The sequence below is a fragment of the Octopus sinensis genome, linkage group LG6 (assembly GCF_006345805.1).
Source record: "Octopus sinensis linkage group LG6, ASM634580v1, whole genome shotgun sequence".
NCBI classification, from domain to species: Eukaryota; Metazoa; Mollusca; class Cephalopoda; order Octopoda; family Octopodidae; genus Octopus; species Octopus sinensis.
In genome coordinates, this window is record NC_043002.1 from 82,671,135 (window position 1) to 82,678,916 (window position 7,782).

The 7,782-nt window shown below is 38.2% G+C and overlaps 1 protein-coding gene across 1 annotated transcript in view; it reads left to right on the forward strand.

The window, feature by feature from the left end:
* Nucleotides 1-6,217: 6,217 nt before the first annotated feature.
* Nucleotides 6,218-7,782, forward strand: part of LOC115213508 (sodium-dependent serotonin transporter) — a 26,547-nt gene continuing 24,982 nt past the window's right edge. Inside the window, exon 1 of the mRNA XM_029782518.2 lies at nt 6,218-6,229. The gene's annotated coding sequence lies outside the window, so the exon portion shown is untranslated. The remainder of the gene's footprint in view (nt 6,230-7,782) is intronic.

Genomic DNA, 7,782 nt, shown 5'->3' on the forward strand with positions numbered 1-7,782 from the left:
GCACAAATGTAGAACAGAGTTAAGAACTCTCAGAGATTTGCGATTTGGGACATGTGCGTGTGTGTGTATGCGTGTGTATATGTGTGTGCGTGTGTGTGAGTGCACGCGCGCATGTGTATGTGGAGGGTGCAGGCTTATGTGTGTGTACGTGTGTGTGTGTGTGTGAGTGTGTGCGTATGTGTGCACGTGTGTGTGCACGTGTGTGTGCATGTGTATTTGCACAATTTTATGTTTGTTTTTATGTCGTCTTATAAAAACAATTTACCGTTCAACTGGGGAATTGATATTTTTTACTCAAGCTTAAAGTTGTTAACTTTTACCAGGAAAAAATTGTCACTGACTTCGAAGTTTCGGCTTGCTCACATTCTTCATCCTGTCTGATGAAGTCCTGTCAAACTTTTACTTTTAAAATTTAATGTACGTGTGTAGATAGATAGATAGATAGATAGATAGATAGATAGATAGATAGATAGATAGATAGATAGATAGATAGATAGATAGATAGATATACAGACAGACTGGCAGACAACAGTCAGACAGACAGACAGACAGATAGATAGATAGATAGATAGATAGATAGATAGATAGATAGATAGATAGATAGATAGATAGATAGATAGATTGACAGACAAATAGATAGACAGACAAACAGATAATACATGCATACGTTTGGATATATACCTGTACACGTTTGTTTCATGTGTGTGTGTGTGTGCGTGTGTGTGTGCGCGCGCGCGCGTGTGTGTGTGTGTGTGTGTTTCATCTACGTAATTTATGTAATTTCATCCGCTGGCAATCATGGTAGTTTCCCGGGTGGCCCTCGAGTATAGTATACACCCGGTTAGTCTGCTGAGCAATCACTCAGGTGGTTGTTCTTTTTCGTCGTTGGTCGATGATATTTCAGAGACAGTAGATTAACCACCTCTGCTGTTCTTGGACTGTTTTTGAAACAAGTGCCTCACCTCAAGTACACATTCCATCTCTCCCCTCGTGGATATGACGCAAAGCAAAGACCAGCGAATATGTTCACAGCATCCATGGAACTGATTGGGAATTGGTTAAGTATAACCTTACAGATATTAGTTACATATAACCTTACATATCTGCATTAGGGTTCCTCATTTTGGACTTTCTGTCGAGGTTCACTCCCTTTATATTTTTCAGTGATTACCCCCGTAAAGCAGTTTATTATTATAGAGGGTATGGTTTGTGCAAAGCTAATTCCACTTTCTTGTCCATCAATCTCGTATTGCTCTGATACAACAAGTGTTGCGAGCCCTGTAGTTATCAAAATACATGATTTGTATGGAAACCTTCACTTAGATGAGCAACTAAAGCGTTGAAGAGCCTCATCTACCCTGAGGCCATTGGGATGTCCGTCAGTGACCTTCTTCCAGAAGTACCCCTCAGGTAGCCATTGGCCTTTCCACCAACTACCCCACGTCCAACAAATTTACTGCTTGAATTGTTGTTGTTGTGTCTCCTCGGGTCAGAAGGCAGACATTTAATGATATTCTTGATATGACCACTCCGTAGATCAGGCACAATATTTTCCAGTGTGCCCTTCCTATATTTAAGACACTCAGATCTGACTAGAGAAAGATTTAGCTATTATTTCGAGCAGATCTAATGTCCGTTTTAGTTACCGTTGCTGTTGCTGTTTAGCGCTAGGCCAATCCTTGTTAAGAAAACAAGTAATTAGATTTGTTCCAGCTATGACCATCCCATCTTTAATGCATAATGTATCCAGCAGAATATAATCCTGTATGCAGGTGTCACTTTCTCTTTTTGAGAAGATACTGTGATTTAAGCAATATTTGGCTGCTATTTCTAGTACGTGGAACGACTTCTTCTTTGACTAGTGCTGGTGGTTATAGATTTTGGTGCTGTCTAAACACAAGTCAACCTTTTCGAGCAGATCCATGATCAAAGATCTTCCAGTAGGAAACATCTAACTTCTTGATGCTGCACATATAGCTGTTCTATACCAGTGTTTCACAAAACGAATGTACCCCACCACCCCGAGTGGTATGGAAATCTCTATTGGTAAATAGGGGCAAGGCACCATTAGGCAGACGACCGAAGAATCTGTAGAATTTGTCTTCTATTTAAATATTAACTTCCAAAAACTTTTAATTTGATATGTTAAATTGCTTCTTAGCCACAATCACAAGAACGACAATAACAGCAACATACAACATCGATATTATTATTATTATTATTATTATTATTATTATTAATAATAATAATAATATCGGTGCAGGGATGGCTGTGTGGTAAGTAGTTGCTTACCAACCACATGGTTCTGAGTTCGGTCCCACTGAGTGGCACCTTGTGCAAATGTCTTCTACTATAGCCTCGGGCCGACCAAAACCTTGTAAGTGGATTTGGTAGACGGAAACTGAAAGAAGCCCGTGATATATATGTATGTATGTATGTATGTATGTATGTATGTATGTATGTATGTATGTATGTATGTTTGTATGTGTGTGTATGTTTGTGTGTTTGTGTGTTTGTGTTTGTCCTACAACATCGCTGGTGTGTTTACGTCCCCGTAACTTAGCGGTTCAGCAAAATAGGCCGACAGAAGAAGTACTAGGCTTACAAAGAATAAGTCAAGGGGTCGATTTCTTCGACTAAAGGCGGTGTTCCAGCATAGCCGCAGTCAAATGTCTGAAACAAGTAAAAGAGTAAAAGAGTGGTGGTGGTGGTGGTAGTAGTAGTAGTAGTAGTAGTAGTAGTAGTAGTAGTAGTAGTAGTAGTAGTAATGGCATTGTCAAAATTTGAGGGTATTTTCATACATGCAATACAGACGTTCACTGCACCGAAAGCATTAGGTAACGTCCTGATTCATGTGTGCATGTGTGTGTGTGTGTGTGTATGTGCGTGTGTGTGTGTGTGTGCGTGTGTGTGTGTGCATACGTGTGTGAGTGGGTGTGTGGGTGTGTACATGCTTAAACGTTAATTCTAGCTATGAGTGTCATTTATGAATCTCACAATCTACCCACGTTTATAAACAGATATGTGTAAACTCGGAGGCGACCAGAGTCAATCTATGTGTATGTGAGGGGAAACATATCTGAAATACATCTGTAAATCGGAATATAAAGATAAATGTCCGCTGGGAGAGCTACACGGTTATATACAATGCATATAAGAGGCGGCGAGCTGGCAGAAACGTTAGCACGCCGGGCGAAATGCGTAGCCGTATTTCGTCTGCCGTTACGTTGTGAGTTCAAATTCCGCCGAGGTCGATTTTGCCTTTCATCCTTTCGGGGTCGATGAATTAAGTACCAGTTACGCACTGGGGTCGATGTAATCGACTTAATACCTATGTCTATCCTTGTTTGTCCCCTCTGTGTTTAGCCCCTTGTGGGTAATAAAGAAATAGGTTATATACAATACACAAGAAATCGCACATGAGTTTGGCCGAAGCCACGTGCTAAAGTTTGTGTCAATAACTAAGGTCAAGCAGTGATAGATTAGATATTTGCTTATAATAGGGCAGTGATTTTGTAAGTTGTCACTCGTGTTAAATTCATTTCCGGAACTAAATTACTGTACTTTGGCTTCGCGTGCATGGACATTAAATTTGAGGACGACGTTGAAATGTAGCGTTTTACTTAGACTTCGGTGCTCCAGCATGAGGTAATCGAAATACTCCCGCTGGATCGGTCCACAGCCACTCTCAAGGCATTGTTCTTTTATAGATGTACCAGCTGAAGGTCCTTGTCGATCGTCTAGAGCCAGTTCATCTTAGGAATCCTCTTCGCCGGTGTCTCTGGAGTTTCTATTTTAGGATTTGAATGGTGAGTTTGTTCGTCGGAAATCTTACGACTAGTCCCGGACAACTCAGTCGGCGTTTACAAATAGGATTTGCTTCTTCTGACCTCCTCTTTACTGACAGAGTCGTTCCATTTGATGCCAAACATTTTCTGGGGGCATCTGCTGTCCAGTTTCTTGAATGACTTTCACGAGCCATGCTTTGCTGCTATATAGAAGGGTGGAAAATACGATGCATTTTGTTTTTTAGAGAAGATTCTTTGCCCTTCGGATTTTACTAAACCGTTTGAATGCGGCTGACTTCTTTACCAACCTTCAATCAAGCCCTTTTCTCGTGTCCCCTTTGCAGTTCCCAAGACAGATGAAGCTGTCTTCTACTGCTACTTCCTTCTGATTAATGTATGCATCTGAGATGCAGGGTATCTCAATCAGTATGTTTTGGGTCTTCTTGGTGCTGTGGTTCAGGCCTATATTTGTGGCTGAAGTACTAACTTCGCTGACCAGTATCTGGAGGTCCTATGTGGATTCTGCTAGTGCAGTGATGTCATCTGCAAAATCTAGGTCAGCCAACTTTTTCTCCTGTCAACCCGCTTAATCCCTTGACCTCTCCAAGAGAAATGTCTGAACAATAACTAAAGGCTTCTCGCTTTTAGCTGTCGTGTGGCCGTTGACTCTGCAGAGTTCATTCGTACTTTGACAGATTTTGTTTTTTCGCCTTGCTGAGTGTCGAACGAAAACCACCCTCCTCACCAAGAAGGCTTGGCAAAGTTGCTGGTTTTGTCACCGATGGCCCGACCATGTGACAGGTTGTACTGCGTTACATGTTACCAGAAGTACTAAGAGTGACCTGACACATATATGCAGACATACTTGCAAGCATACATAGCCAGTAACGTCATAGGTCAGTAGAACCGTGACGTCATACAGCTGTAGCAAATAATGAACGATCAAGTTTTTGCTAGATTTCCCATGTTTATGCAAAATGACAACCGGAAGTGACGTCTGCGGAAGTAAATTGAAATGTTTGAGTTATAATGTAAACATATCCTCCCATTATTTAAGCGTTTAGAAGAAAATTACATTTGGACAAATTTAATGCAAAGATGGTGGTGAAATAAGTTGTGACCTTTCACTGAAAAGTGCTAAAGTGAACGACACTGGCATACCATAGAGGTCACTTCCTGGTTTTTGTGGATCCAGTCGCAATAACTGGCCAATTAGAAACAACGTCTTTGCACATGACTTGTATGCTAGAAATAACAGCTAAATCTCCTTCAAATTACACCCGGTTCAGTTGTTTCTGGTTGTCAAATAATTTTCCAATCCCGTCCGAAGATCAGAAATTCGGTGCCAAAATTTGTGAAATTCCAGTTTCCATTCAAAATAGATTACGTAACACTTCTTGTGTTCTATTGAGCACCCTGTTTGCTCCTTTTGTTCACATCATTTCTCTTTATACTTGTGTGTGTATGTGTGTGTGTGCGTGTGTGTGCGTGTCTGCGTGTGTGTGTCTGCGTGTGTGTGTATGCGTGTATACATAATACACGTGCACGCACGTATGTTTGCATGGCTGCGTACTTATGTATGTGTACGTGTGTATGAGCAGAAAAGAGAAAGAGAGAGAAAGCTTCTGGCAATATACACACACACATATACTCGTGTATGCGTGGGTGTTTATATTTACATATATAGATATACATATACGTATGCACAGTTTGTTCTTTCACCCAATGTAAACACCACTTCACCCTACGTTCTATACGCTACCACAGTATATAGACCGATATATATATATATATATTATATTATATATATATATATATATATATAATAATATATAATATATATATATATATATATATGTATGTATGTATGTATAATATGTATATGTATATATATATATATGTATATATATATATATAATATATATATACACACATATACATATATATATAAACATATACATATATATGTATACACGCACACATATACATGTATACATATGCATATATATATATATACATATATATATACATATACTATATATATATATAACTATATATATATATATATCTTATATATATATGTATGTATATATATATATACACATATACATATCTATATACATATACATATACATATATGTATACTATATATAGATATATTACTATATATATTATATATATATATATACATATAAATATAATCCATATATATACATATATATACATATATATATATATATATATATATAGCTATATATATATACATACATATACATATACATACATATATATACATATATATACTATACATATATATATATATATATATATATATATATAATATATATATATATTATATATATAATATTATATATATATATGATATATATATATGTATGTATAATGTATATATATATCCCCATATATATACACCAACTGCTGTTCTCTCATTAACTGTCTCTGATGACGTCAATGACTTATTTTGTGTGTCATTTCGTCAAAAGCTACAAACTTTCCCGGCTTTTTCTCCCACCCTCATCCCACCCTTTTTCATTCCCTCATTCTTTATTTCTTCATTTTTGCTAGGGATCACGTGAATAGGGAGCTGATGTTTTGTTGTATTGTTGTTGTCACAAAAGGGTTAGGGGTTTGGGGTTTGGGGTTTTTAGCCGAAATATCTTGTTAGTATTCTTTAGGGTGCTTAGTGTTGCTATTGTTATTGTCGCTGTTCCCGTTACTTCATTCGTTGTCACTGCTGCTGCTGCTACCACTGCTACTGTTACTGTTGTTGTTGTTGTTGTTTTAATTCCAGTTGTTGCTGTTGTTGTGTTTCCTATTACTGCAGCTGTTAGTATTGCTCTTCTTGGTGTTTTTATTGTGACTCTCGTCTCAGTTGTTGTTTTTGCTCTTGTTCTTTTCGTTGCTGTTCTTGCTGTTGCTGTCGTTATTGCATCTGTTGTTGTTGTTGTTGTTGTTGTTGTTGTTGTTGTTACTGTACTTTTAGATTCCGCTGCTCTGGATTGTAAAATTATTGTTCGTTGTTAACTTTTTCAGTGTCGATGGAGTTTTTGTTGCTGTATTTGTTGAGGTTCTCTATGCTGATAATACAGACGGCTGTTGTTGTTGGTGATGCTACAGTACCGTTTGAATGCGGCTGACTTCTTTCCCACCCTTCAATCAAGCCCTTTTCTCGTGTCCCCTTTGCAGTTCCCAAGACAGATGAAGCTGTCTTCTACTGCTACTTCCTTCTGATTAATGTATGCATCAGAGATGCAGGCTATCTCAATCAGTATGTTTTGGGTCATCTTGGTGCTGTGGTTCAGGCCTATATTTGTGGCTGAAGAACTAACTTCGCTGACCAGTATCTGGAGGTCCTATGTGGATTCTGCTAGTGCAGTGATGTCATCTCTATTAACATGGCCGAAACAATACAGACTCTGCAATAAACACCTTGTCTTACTTGCGTCCATTGTACGTCATTAGTTCGATTTTCACTTGAACTAACATTGTCTTTCGTCTTTGCACCACCGTTAAAATATTGGGTTGTCCGGAAAGTTCGTGCTTATTTTTAAAGGAAAGAAAAAGGTCAATAAATACTTACCATTACATTTTTAATCAATCATTTTGTTGCACAATGCGTCTCCATTTTCCCTTTAACTTGAAAATGCCCTCTTCCAAGAAGTGGGGTGGTTTCGTGGCAAGGAATTCATCAAGGTATCTTTTTACGTCATCGAAAGAATTGAAATTTTTGCCATTAAGACTATTCTGCAGAGACCTGAATAAATAGAAATCCGAAGGAGCAATATCTGGTGAAAATGGAGGGTGGGGTAACACATCCCAGCCGAGCTGCAGCAATTTTTGTCTGGTTTCCAAGGCATCAAGTGCCGAAAATGAACTTTCTTATCTTCCATTTTGAAGGGTTACAGAATTAACACAGGTTATAGGAACATAAACCTTCTTCCACGAAAAGGTAGCTTAAACTGTGCTCTAAATG